The 13,908-nt window shown below is 47.2% G+C and overlaps 1 long non-coding RNA gene across 1 annotated transcript; it reads left to right on the top strand.

The window, feature by feature from the left end:
- The first annotated feature begins 245 nt into the window (after nt 1-245).
- Nucleotides 246-13,369, top strand: LOC140909612 (uncharacterized). Its single transcript, XR_012158288.2, has 3 exons — nt 246-2,750; nt 12,198-12,532; nt 13,050-13,369. It is a non-coding gene; the product is annotated as an uncharacterized LOC140909612 (long non-coding RNA).
- The last annotated feature ends 539 nt before the right edge of the window (nt 13,370-13,908 follow it).

The following is a 13,908-nucleotide window of genomic DNA, read 5'->3' as shown; positions in this document are numbered from 1 at the left end:
ACAAGGGCACACTGTTGACTCATACCCAGCTTCTCATCCACTGTAACCCCTAGGTCCTTTTCTGCAGAACTGCTGCCTAGCTATTCGGTCCCTAGTCTGTAGCGGTGCATGGGATTCTTCCATCCTAAGTGCAGGACTCTGCACTTGTCCTTGTTGAACCTCATCAGATTTCTTTTGGCCCAATCCTCCAATTTGTCTAGGTCCCTCTGTATCCTATCCCTACCCTCCAGCGTATCTACCTCTCCTCCCAGTTTAGTGTCATCTGCAAACTTGCTGAGGATGCAATCCACACCATCCTCCAGATCATTTATGAAGATATTGAACAAAACCGGCCCGAGGACCAACCCTTGGGGCACTCCACTTGATACCAGCTGCCAACTAGACATGGAGACATTGATCACTACCCATTGAGCCCAACAATCTAGCCAACTTTCTATCCACCTTATAGTCCATTCATCCAGCCCATACTTCTTTAACTTGCTGGCAAAAATACTGTGGGAGACCGTGTCAAAAGCTTTGCTAAAGTCAAGGAACAACAGACCCACTGCTTTCCCCTCATCTACAGAGCCAGTTATCTCGTCATAGAAGGCAATTAGATTAGTCAGGCATGACTTGCCCTTGGTGAATCCATGCTGACTGTTCCTGATCACTTTCCTCTAAGTGCTTCAGAATTGATTCCTTGAGGACCTGCTCCATGACTTTTCCAGGGACTGATGTGAGTCTGACTGACCTGTAGTTCCCAGGATCTTCCTTCTTCCCTTTTTTAAAGATGGGCACTACATTAGCCTTTTTCCAGTCGTCCAGGACTTCCCCTGATCGCCAAGAGTTTTCAAAGATAATGGCCAATGGCTCTGCAATCACATCCGCCAACTCCTTTAGCACTCTCGGATGCAACGCCTCCGGCCCCATGGGCGTCCAGCTTTTCTAAATAGTCCCGAACCACTTCTTTCTCCACAGAGGGCTGGTCACCTCCTCCCCATGCTGTGCTGCCCAGTGCAGTAGTCTGGGAGCTGACCTTGTTTGTGAAGACAGAGGCAAAAAAAGCATTGAGTACATTAGCTTTTTCCACATCCTCTGTCACTAGGTTGTCTCCCTCATTCAGTAAGGGGCCCACACTTTCCTTTACTTTCTTCTTGTTGCTAAAATACCTGAAGAAACCGTTCTTGTTACTCTTAACATCTCTTGCTAGCTGCAACTCCAAGTGTGATTTGGCCTTCCTGATTTTACTCCTGCATACCCGAGCAATATTTTTATACTCTTCCCTGGTCATTTGTCCACTCTTCCACTTCTTGTAAGCTTCTTTTTTGTGTTTAAGATCAGCAAGGATTTCACTGTTAAGTCAAGCTGGTCGCCTGCCATATTTACTATTCTTTCTGCACATCGGGATGGTTTGTCCCTGTAACCTCAATAAGGATTCTTTAAAATACAGCCAGCTCTCCTGGACTCCTTTTCCCTTCATGTTATTCTCCCAGGGGATCCTGCCGATCAGTTCCCTGAGGGAGTCAAAGTCTGCTTTTCTGAAGTCCACGGTCCGCATTCTGCTCTCTCCTTTCTTCCCTGTGTCAGGATCCTGAACTCGACCATCTCATGGTCACTGCCTCGCAGGTTCCCATCCACTTTTGCTTCCCCTACTAATTCTTCTCTGTTTGTGAGCAGCAGGTCAAGAAGAGCTCTGCCCCTAGCTGGTTCCTCCAGCACTTGCACCAGAAAATTATCCCCTACAGTTTCCAAAAACTTCCTGGATTTTCTGTGCACCACTGTATTGCTCTCCCAGCAGATATCAGGGTGATTGAAGTCTACCATGAGAACCAGGGCCTGCGATCTAGTAACTTCCGTGAGTTGCCAGAAGAAAGCCTCGTCCACCTCATCCCCATGGTCCGGTGGTCTACAGCAGACTCCCACCACGACATCACCCTTGTTGCTCTCACTTCTAAACTTAATCCAGAGACTCTCAGGTTTTTCTGCAGTTTCATACCGGAGCTCTGAGCAGTCATACTGCTCCCTTACATACAGTGCAACTCCCCCACCTTTTCTGCCCTGCCTGTCCTTCCTGAACAGTTTATATCCATCCATGACAGTACTCCAGTCATGTGAGTTATCCCACCAAGTCTCTGTTATTCCAATAACATCATAATTCCTTGACTGTGCCAGGACTTCCAGTTCTCCCTGCTTGTTTCCCAGGCTTCTTGCATTTGTGTATAGGCACTTGAGATAACTCGCTGATCATCCCTCTTTCTCAGTATTAGGCAGGAGCCCTGCCCTCTCGCACACTCCTGCTCATGCTTCCTCCCGGCATCCCACTTCCTCACTTACCTCAGGGCTTTGGTCTTCTTCCCCCGGTGAACCTTGTTTAAAGCCCTCCTCACTAGGTTAGCCAGCCTGCTTTCGAAGATGCTCTTCCCTCTTCGTTAGATGGAGCCCGTCTCTGCCTAGCACTCCTCCTTCTTGGAACACCATCCCATGGTCAAAGAATCCAAAGCCTTCTCTCCGACACCACCTGCGTAGCCATTCGTTGACTTCCACAATTCGACAGTCTCTACCCAGGCCTTTTCCTTCCATGGGGAGGATGGACGAGAAGACCACTAATAAGAAAGAAAGACATCAAAGAAGAACTACTCACCTCCAAGACATAGGTTAAGATCAGAGCTGCTAAGAATCCTCTGCACAACTGTGACGTGCAGCAACCAGAATCCAGACAACACTGACCTTGCCTGGCCAACAGGGAAAGTTCGCCTGCCTGATCAGGATTGGTGAGCATAGCATTGTATGCTTAGCATGTGTATTCTGCTTGGTAATTGTCAATAAACAGAGGATAAGGATATTGCTGTGTAAGGCTCTTTCACTGGTAAAATGTCCTGCAAACCCACTGAAAATTACACCCTGAGCCCTCGGAATTGGGTAAGGGTACTTAAATTGACAGGGTTATGCCTGAGTCCTAGGAACAGAGTAAGGGTGGGTGCCCTAGGGTGTAAGGTTGCACCTGAGCCCACAGAAGGGTAAAAGTGGGTGTGTAAATTAAGAGGGTTACACCTTGAGCCCTAGGAACTGGGTAAGGGTGGGGGCTCCTAGAGTGTGTGATTACAGATAATTTTGTGCAGGTAACACTGATTTTAACCTGGTCATCAATATCATTGTGAAACGAATATACAGATGTTGTTTAAGGAGCTGTGTATATACACAATATGTTAGTAAGGTCTGTGTCTAGGTCTAGGGACTGATCACCAGCAAAGGTGAAAAACAGGTTTTCTGTCACACAAGAAATATTTATCTAGCTGACTGTTTACATGTAAATTAAATATTGTATAGTTCACAGTGGGCATCCTCTCCAGTCTGAACTGAATGCTAATAAAGGATTGTGAAAACTTTTAAGGGAGAAAAGTAACAGGAAAAGTAAGCAGTGGGGTGGGAGACCCTGTCTTTAGGTACACATCAAAGGCTTGCACAAGTATCTTTGGGGGCAAAGAAGACGCCCTGTCATCCTTCACTTACGAAGTAAATGGACTGCAGGTTTTACTTCATGAAAGAGGGGTTTCAACCAGGCTTGGTTGAAAATGGTGGAAAGAACTTAGTGTGAGATAAGCTTCTTTAGACAAGAGGAAAATTTGTTAGTTAAGTTTTTTGTCTCTAGAAAGCATGTTATGATTTTGTTTTGTATGTAATCATTTGTTTCTGATATTCTTACTGTCACTTAAATCTCTGTTCTTTGATAATAAATGTATTTTTGTTTTCACTATAAATGTCTAAGTGCTGAGGTGTTAAGCAAAGTGATGGTCCTGAGTTGAATCTTACAAGTTGGTGTGCACTGTTCCTTTGGGAACAGCAGGCCAGGCAATTCTGTGAGTGTTCAGTGGATAGGAGGCTGGACACTGCAGGGAATGCTCTGAGGACTCGGGGGTTGTCATGAGCCTATTGCTACCTGTATGGAGAGACTGAGGCCTGGAAAACAGTGCTTGAGTTGCCAGAGGCTGATGGATTCAGGGAGCTGTTCCACAGCAGGGACAGATAAGACTTCCTCATGCTAAGCACAGGTGATGGTGAAGTGCCTCACAACCCTGGGTACCCAGGGGAAGCGTCACAACCTCTCTAGCACATCTTTGTCTGTTACCCGCTCACATAAATGGGACCATGCAACCCATCTTCCCTATGTCCCCAGGACCAGTGCTAACCACTCAGACTTTTCAGTAGCTTAAGCACACCTTCTAAATAAGGCAACGTTTTTGTCACGGATATTTTTAGTAAAAGTCATAGACAAAAATTCACGTAAGCCTGTGACCTGTCCCTGACTTTTACTAAAAGTATCTGTGATAAAAACGTATCCTTATTTAGAAGGTGTACTTAAGCTACAGAAAAGTCCAAAAATATCCATGACAAAATGGGGAGGCGGTTTCAGCACCCACGGCTGCTGGGGGACCCAGGTCCCCCCACTGCTGCAAGGAGTGGGAACTCCGGGGTCCCCCTGTCCCTGGGGACTGGGCTGCTGTGGGGTCCCCTCACCCCTGCAAGGCAGCTGGATACTCAGGGGGGTCCACTCCCACCCACTGCGCCTGGGCAGCTGCAGGGTCCTCCCACCAGGGCGGGGGCTGGGAACTGCAGGGAGGCGGGCTGGGAGCTCCAGCCCAGTGGCAGAAAATGTCACTGAGGTCAATGGATGTCATGGATTCCGTGACTTCTGTGACATAATCATAGCTTTATTTCTAAAACAACTCCAACCATATGGGAACTCTGGGTTTACAGTTTAGCTATTCAGAGACACGTGATAGTGGAAAGCGAGCAGTCATATAGGCTTTTTAATAAATAATTTTTCTTAAATAATTTCTTCTTTTCTTAAATAGTTTCTTAAATAATTACTCTTAAATAGCATGAGAGCTAGACAAAATGACACCTGCACATATTTCTCTGCCTCAGTTTCTCACCACTCTGGAGGTAGTTTGGGTTTATGGCAGAGTCCTCTGAGGAGTCCAGGAGTCTCCTCTACTGCACATGGCTTCTGTTCCTAATCATGAAGTCTCTTTCCTTCCTCTAGGTCAGCTAGCTTTTGCCTTCCTTGGCTGGTCCCTCAGTTAACAGCCCCCACTCCCCCCGAACTCCACCCACAGCTAACTCTCTTCCTCTCTCCTGCCCCAAGCTTCTTTTGTACTCTGTGAATTAATCAAGTTTATGTGTCCCACAACCAACAACAGATTCCTTTGTTCTGCATTCCCCAAAGCTCAACTCTTGCAGAGAAGTTGGAACAAACTGGCTTCTTCCAGCCTTCTGCCATCCTATTATTCTGTCTGGAACAGATCTCTTAATAGCTTAATAGCCCGCAATGACAGTCTCATTCAAAGATAGACTTGTAGGCTCCATTTCCTCCTTTTCTCCATCCCTTGGAGAAAGCTACATTATATTTTGTTAACATTATGTGTAAGAATCAGGATGTGAAAAATCTTGTTGTTTAGAAGCCCAGGACAAGTTGGAGTACGATCTGGACAAGTAAAAGTATCATGATTTCTGTCTGCCAGACAAAAACAAGAGAGACTTGCAGTGGGTTGCATGAGATCAGATACAGCTATACTGAGTTGCCAGTCAGGGGGAAGGATGTCTGGAGGGGATGAATGTAATGAAGTGGGAATTTTTCATAAAGTTTTTATGAATCCTGTGTGTGCTTCATTTTTCCCCTATATGTTGCTTTGCTGCCATGTGGGGGAAAGAGGATTAAGTCTGCTTTCAGGGCAGACCAAAAAAACATAGGTATGTGAGTGTTGCCTACCTGTCTGAGTGGACTGAATGGGGCATTAAAAGGACTAGCCAACGCAGCTAGCAATCAACATCCCAGAGAAAGGAGCTTTTTCCCACCTCTCAGAAGGGGTTTGTGAATTCAACATGGCCCTGCCTGGAGAACAAAGGACTAGGAGGTGACCAACAGGGAGAAAATAACTGGTTTTGGAGGGCTTGTCTACACTGGCAAGTTTTGTCGATGAAACTAATGTCGACACGAAAAAATAGACAAAAGCAAAGTCACCGAGTCTACATTTTCTCCCTCTGTCGACAGATCATGTCTACATTCAGGGCACCATTGTCAACATTGTGAGCAATGCACTGTGGGTATATTTGGGCATAAGCTTTCCTGGGTAAAAAACCCCACTTCTTCAGATGCATGGAGTGAAAATTACAGATGTAGGCATTATATACTGACACATGAAGAGAAGGGAGTTACCTTACAAGTGGAGAACCAGTGTTGACAGGGCCAATTCAATTAGGGTGGATGTAGTCCACTCCCAATAATTGATGAGGAGGTGTCAATATCAGGAGAGGGAAAGTTGCTTTTGTAGTGAGCCAGCCACTCCCAGTCCCTATTCAAATTAATGGTGTTAAATTTGCAAATAAATTTTAGTTCTGCAGTTTCTCTTTGAAGTCTGTTTTTGAAGTTTTTTTGTGGAAGGATAGCTACTTTTAAATCTGTTATTGAATGTCCAGGGAAATTGAAGTGTTCTCTTACAGGCTTTTGTATGTTACCATTCCTGATGTCTGATTTGTGTCCATTTATTCTGTTACATAGAGACTGTCTGGTTTGGCCAATGTACATGGCAGAGGGGCATTGCTGGCACATGATGGCATATTTCACATTAGTAGATGTGCAGGTGAATGAGTCCCTGATGGTGTGGCTGATGTGTTTGGGTCCTCTGATGGTGTCGCTAGAGTAGATATGGGGACAGAGTAGGCAACGAGGTTGGTTACAGGGATTGGTTCCTGGGATAGTGTTTCTGTGGTGTGGTGTGTAGTTGCTGGTGAGTATTTGATTCAGGTTGGGGGGCTGTCTGTAAGCAAGGACTGGCCTGCCTTCCAAGGTCTGTGAGAGTGAGGGATCGTTTTCTAGGATAGGTTGTAGATCGTTTATGATTGCTGGAGAGGTTTTAGCTGGGGGCTGTATGTGATGGCCAGCGGTGTTCTTTTATTTTCCTTGTTGGACCTGTCCTGTAGTAGGTGACTTCTGGGTACCTGTCTCACTCTGTCAATCTGTTTCCTCACTTTCCCAGGTGGGTATTGTAGTTTTAAGAATGCTTGAGAAAGATCTGGTAGGTGTTTGTCTCTGTCTGAGGGATTGGAGCAAATTTGGTTGTATCTTAGGGCCTGGCTGTAGACAATGGATCGTGTGATGTGTCCTGGATGGAAGCTGGAGGCATGTAAGTAAGTATAGCGGTCAGTAGGTTTCCAGTATAGGGTGGTGGTTATGTGACCATCACTTATTTGCATTGTAGTGTCCAAGAAGTGGATCTCTTGTGTGGACTGATCCAGGCTGAGGTTGATGGTGGGGTGGAAATTGTTGAAATCCGGGTGGAATTCTTCAAGGGCCTCCTTCCCATGGGTCCATATGATGAAGATGTCATCAGTGTAATACAACTAGAGGAGGGGTACTAGGGGACAAGAGCTGAGGAAGCATTGTTCTAAGTCAGCCATAAAAATGTTGGCATACTGTGGAGCCATGCGGGTACCCATAGCAGTGCCGCTGACTTGAAGGTATAAGTTGTCCCCAAATCTAAAATGATTGTGGGTGAGGACAAAGTCACAAAGCTCAGCCACCAGGTGTGCCGTAGCCTCATCAGGGATACTGTTCTTGACAGCTTGTAGTGAGGATGGACTCTAACTTCCACCCAGCCATTGCAACATGCTTCTCTACTAAAAGGGCAGCTCTCATTCTGCTGTCCTTGTGCCGCAGGTCTGGGTACCAGCTCAGCAGATAGCTCCAGGAAGGTTGCTTTACGCATCCTAAAGTTCTGTATCCCACACCTGCACGACAATGCAATGCCACCAATCCGTGCTTGTTTCCCTGGCCCAAAAGCGACGATCTGCTGTATGCAGCTGCTCTGTGAATGCCAAAAGCACTGATAAGTTGCTGCTGTCCATATCACACTCAGTTGTGTGCGATTCATTCTCTGTCAGTAACTTTGCGAGTAACTCTGCTGCCATGCACGATGTCCTCGCGGCAGTTAACAGCGCATAGGAGAGAAGTGCGGGATCCATCCTCTCTCACTTGGCTTTACAGTTTGAATAGCTAGATGCTAGGGTTGTCCAAGGAGCCCAGAGGGCTGCTATTAACATCAGAGAGGCTTTGAGGAACCACTTTGACAATGAGGGGAACTAACACATGTCTGCTTTGGAGTTGCTTCCCTGGTGCATCCATGAACAATTTTGGGGCCCGAGATCCATGCAACAAAATGCTTTAGAAGCCTTTTCCCGAGAGTGAATTGATTGCTATATGCTTTTGTAGAACACAGAATAAAAACGCTGTACCATTAAATACCTTAGCCTTTATTTATTGTTAAAAAGGGTAAAACCGCACAATGGTGTGTAGCTCCAGCTATCATTGTCCAAGCTGTGAGAGGGGGTGGAGCGATGGGGAAACTCAGGAGTGCTGTGAAGTGAAAAGGAACGTCTGGGCATAGAGGGGGTGGGGTTGGCAAAGAATTGTGCATGTGCTGCAGTGGAGGTTGATCACGGATCTGCTCAGTCTGCAGCTGTATCAAAGACTTGAGCAGCTCTGTCTGATCCTCCCTCACTTCTATCAGCCGCTCTGTCGCTTGCCTAGCAAATGCTGCATTCTCCTTTCTGTCCTGACATTCAGCTTCCCAGCACTCTTTCCGTTCCCTGGTCTGTCTCTCATCACTCTGCAGCACCTCCCTGAACATGTCTTCTTTGCTGCAGCTTGGCTTCTTCCTTGTCTGCCAAAGCCACGCGGCAGGGGTGTGTGGTGTGTTCCTCAAGGTCTTCACTGCTGTGGACAATGCACGGAAGAGGGATTGTTATATTCCAGCAAATGGTTGAAACATTTCCATAACAAGGGCCTTTTGCAACTAGTAGCAATCACTTTCTCGGTGAGTTTAGGCAGGCACACAGCTCCGCGAGAACCCCAATCATGGTGAGTGACGGAAGTGGGGGGAAGGTGGTTGTGCTTTCGGACAAAACAGTCACGGCTTGCAGGACAGATTTGCAGGGAACTCATTCCAAAATTATCACACACTTTTTCACAGGCTGCCAACCTGCTGGCTGACATCTCGCTGCTGCGGGTAAGCAGGGAAACAAGGGCACAACTACTGCATGCTTGCAGCTTTCATCCCAGTCTATATGCAGCTCAGCTATGTGCCACTTTGGTCCCAGCTTCAGTGATTGCTAAATGGCATGGTACAGTTTTCTACAATGGGGGAAATAAGGCTGCAGTCCCTTGGAATCTGCGGCAGAGAATTAATCTTGGAAACCTTGGAAACTTTTCCAGAGCCTCTCTCAGGAGGATTCCCTGCAGGTCTTGATGTCCATCAACACCCTGCTTGGCCATGCAGATTAGCTACGCAGGGCAATGTCCTGCTCACATAAAACACTACCTGCCTCCCACTTTTTGATTCCCTACACAAGTCACAGCAACTTATCTGGCATCTCATCTGCTTTCTGCTCCCTGTAGAGCACTTCTGGAGTGGAGAAACGTTCCTGGCTGCATGCCACACCAGGCGACCCTGCTGGGAGCTCCACATCCTCTTCTAGCTCCACTTCTTCATCCAGAATTTTAGCCTTTGGGTTACCCCCTTTTTCTGCTGCCTCCAAAGTATCCACGGTGCTATCGGCGATGGAGGTGGGGTCACCACCGAGGATAGCATTCAGCTTCTTATAGAAGCACCAGGTCTTAAGTGTACCATCAGAGCGATGGTTTGCCTCCCACACTTTATGGTACACCTGCCTCAGCTCCTTTGTCTTCACTCTGCACTGCTGTGTGTCCCGATCATAGCGCTTTTCACACAAGCCTCGAGAAATTTGCCCATATTTGTCCCGATTCCTATGGGTCAGTCGCAGCTGTGACTGAACAGACTCCTCTCCCCATATACTAATCAGATCCAACAGCTCAGCAGTGATCCAAGTGGGAGCACGTTTGGTGCAATAGCCAGTCATGCTCACCTGGGAAGCCAGCAAGCAGGAAATGAGATTTAAAATTCCTGGGGCTTGCAAGGGGGAGGTGCGGGTTCAAAACGCTGACCAGAGAGGCAGCATGGGAATTGTGGGACACTTTCTGGAGGCGAATAAAACTGGGGGGACAAAAGGTGTGGTGTCTACACTGGCTGTTTGTTGACAATAAAGGGAGGGGAAAAGACAAAAGTCTCTCGCAGGGGTGGAAGTTTTTTGTCACCAAAACTGGGCGTTTTTTTCGACAAAAGTCCCATTGCCAGTGTAGACAAGCCCTGAAAGAGGTTGGCTGCTCTCTATTGGCACTGACTGAGGAGTCAGAGAGAGACAGAACCTGAAATGTAATGCACTACAGCTTCACCAGTGAATTGCTCTGGCTTGACCAGAATTGACTGTGCTTTAACATTTATGTCTTTATGCTAACCTAAGGACTTCCTGTGATTTGTTCCAGTTGACTAATAAATCCTACTGTTTTGAAAACTGCTTGGGTGTCCCTGCAAATACTTGCTGAGGTGCGATAGACCCTGAAGAGTGTACAAGATTCTACCAGGAGTCTATTTCAATTGAACTCACTGGACAGAACTCATAGTGTGAAACAGGAGTGCTAGAGTCCAGAGGTTTGAGCTAAGGGTATGTCTACACTACAGAATTAGGTGGATTTTATACAAGTCAATCTTTAGTAAGAAATTTTATACAGTCGATCGCACACGTCCCATTAGGTCGGCGGAGTGCGTCCTCAATACCGTGGCGAGCATCGACTCACAGAGTGGTGCATTGTGGGTAGCTATCCCACAGTCCCCGCTGCCCATTGGAATTCTGGATTAAGCTCCCAATGCCTGATGGGGCAAAAACATTGTCACGGGTGATTTTGGGTACATGTTGTCAGTCTCCCCTCCCTCCCTCCTTGAAAGCAATGGCAATCATTTTGTGCCTTTTTTCCTGGGTTATCCATGCAGATGTCATAGCACGGCAAGCATGGAGCCTGCTCAGCTGCACACTGCTTTTGTGAGCATTGTAAACACCTCGCGCATTATCCTGCAGTATGTTAAGAGTCTAGCTAGGAGCCACCAGCACGAGGAAGATTGTGAGGAGGACATGGACACAGATGTTCCTGAAAGCACGGGATGTGGTAGTTGGGATATCATGGCAGCATTGGGGCATGTTGATACAGTGGAACGCTGATTCTGAGCCTGGCAAACAAGCACAGACTGGTGGGAATGCATAGTGTTGCAGGTATGGGATGATTCCCAGTGGCTGCAAAACTTTCGCATGCATAAGGCCACTTTCATGAAACTGTGTGAGTTGCTTTCCCCCGCCCTGAAGTGCAGGAATACCAAGATGAAACCTGCCCTGACAGTTGAGTAGCGAGTGGCGATAGCCCTGTGGAAGCTTGCAACGCTTGACTGCTACCTGTCAGCTGGGAATCAATTCGGAGTGGGCAAATCTACAATGGAGGCTGCTGTGATCCAAATAGCCAGGGCAATCAATACCCTTCTGCTAAGACGAGTAGTGCCTCTGGGAAATGTGCAGGTCATAGTGGATGGCTTTACTGCAATGGGGTTCCCAAACTGTGGTGGGGCAATAGACGGAACGCATATCCCTATCTTGGCACCTGACCACCTTGCCAAAGAGGACATAAACTGCAAGGGGTACTTCTCAATGGTGCTGCTGCTCAATGGTGGATCACAAGGGCCGTTTCACTGACATCAATGTGGGATGTCCAGGAAAGGTGCATGACACTCGCATCTTTCGGAACTCCAGGCTGTTCAGAAAGCTGCAAGAAGGGACTTTCTTCCCAGACCAGAAAATTACCATTGAGGATATTGAAATGCCCGTAGTTATCCTTGGGGACCCAGCCTACTCCTTGCTTCCATGGTTCATGAAGCCGTACACAGGCAGCCTGGACAGCAGTAAGGAGCAGTTCAACTATAGGCTGAGCAAGTGCAGAATGGCGGTAGAATGTGCCTTTGGACATTTAAAAGGGCGCTGGCACTGTTTGCTGAGTAGGTTAGACCTCAGCAAAAGCAATATTCCCAATCTTGTTGCTGCTTGCTGTGTGTTCTGTAATATCTATGAGAGTAAGGGGGAGATGTTTATGGCAGGGTGGGAGGTTGAGGCAAATCACCTGGTGGCCAATTTTGAACAGCCAGACACCAGGGCAATTAGAAGAGCACACTGAGGCGTGCTGCACATTAGAGAGTCTTTGAAAAACAGTTTCATGACTGACCAGGCTACGGTGTGACAGTTGTGTGTGTTTTCTCCGCAAATAGGGGCTGGCCATCAAAGGGCAGGTCCTGCATAGACTGCTGGGCCTCAGTGGACAACCCAGAGACAAGCAGCCAAGAGGCTTGCCACATGAAGAAAGAATCATCAAATCATAGAATATTAGGGTTGAAGAGATAGCGGAAGCCATTGTGCGGGCAGCAGCAGCAGCGTCTGATGCCACCTGGAGGGCTGCCCTGGCCACCTTTATGCCCTCATCGAGGATCGCTCAGAAGTCCTTCTTGGAATCCTTGGGGAGCGACCCTTTGAACTTGGCCATGGCTTGCCACATATTGAAGTCTCAGAGGGTAGAAAGGAGTCGGACCGCTGCTCCGGTGCCAGAGTGAGTGCCGACTCCATTAGGAGCACTCTTAGATGGATATTGTGCTCCTTTTTCATCCTAGGTTTGAAGGACTTGCAGATATGGTACTCATCATTTATGTGCCCTTCGCCTAAGCACCTTAGGCAGCTGGTATGTGGATTGCTGATGGGCATAGGCCATTTGCAGCGATCACAAGGCTTAAAGCCTTGATACCAGGGCATGCCCCAACCCCCTGCTGGGTCCCGTCCCAGACTAACGAAGAGTTCGAGAACAACTACTAAGGGTAACTAAGAAACTACTTTCAGAGTAACAGCCATGTTAGTCTATATTCGCAAACAGAAAAGGAGTACTTGTGGCACCTTAGAGACTAACCAATTTATTTGAGCATAAGCTTTCATGAGCTACAGCTCACTATCCAATGAAGTGAGCTGTAGCTCACGAAAGCTTATGCTCAAATAAATTGGTTAGTCTCTAAGGTGCCACAAGTACTCCTTTTCTTTTTAAAAAACTACTAACTATATATAACTATATATAACAGTTTTACAGGATTTCAAAGTTTGCAAGAACAGGGAACAAAACAATGCTAGTCGAAGAAGCAGACATTCCAGCACTGTCACTGGCGGCAAGAAGGAACTGAGGGTGGGGGGAGCTGAGAGTGCCCCTTATACAGCGCCATGCGGGCACCACTCCAGAGAGTGCCAGAGCCGGTCCCCTATGGATACTGCTGAGGGAAAAACTTCTGGCACCGGTGCATGTGGCAAACACACACACCAAATATGGAATGGACATGAGCAAGCACTTGAAGAAGAATCTATTGCTTCCCAACTGAGACTTTGAGCTAAATTGCTATATATTGTCAGTGCTATTTTAAAGTAAAACTTCTAATGTCTAAATAATATTGTGGACGACTTGCATCTTTCTTGAAACCTAGATGTGATCATACAGAATACAACTAATCTGGCAGCTGTTGAATATTCATTGTCAGTGTGTTTGACAATATGTTTTGTTCCTGATTTCCCCTTCAAGCTGGTAGAGAATATTGCAATTGCTATACTGGATCAGACCAGTGGTCCATCTAGTACAATATCCTGTCTGACAGTGGCTAGAATCAAATGTTTCAGAGATTGGCAGAGACAACTATTCTGTGCTGATGTGGGGGGGAGACACAATTTAAAGATTCACCTCCCCGAACAACTTGAGTCCTGCCTCGCTAGGTACACCCCCCCCCTTTCCCTCAGCAGCTCCTCCCTGAAGCTCCCAACTGTTTGCTGCACCTCTCCCTGCAGCCACAGCTTGCCAGCTCCAGGAGCTGCCACACAGGGAGTGATGCATGGGGGGGGGGGGCATATGGGGTTAAATGCCCCCCCCCCCCCCGCCAGATTCCTGCTTGCCTTGCT

This window comes from Lepidochelys kempii, chromosome 3 (assembly GCF_965140285.1).
Source record: "Lepidochelys kempii isolate rLepKem1 chromosome 3, rLepKem1.hap1, whole genome shotgun sequence".
Taxonomy (NCBI): domain Eukaryota; kingdom Metazoa; phylum Chordata; order Testudines; family Cheloniidae; genus Lepidochelys; species Lepidochelys kempii.
This window is presented reverse-complemented; position numbering and strand designations above follow the sequence as displayed.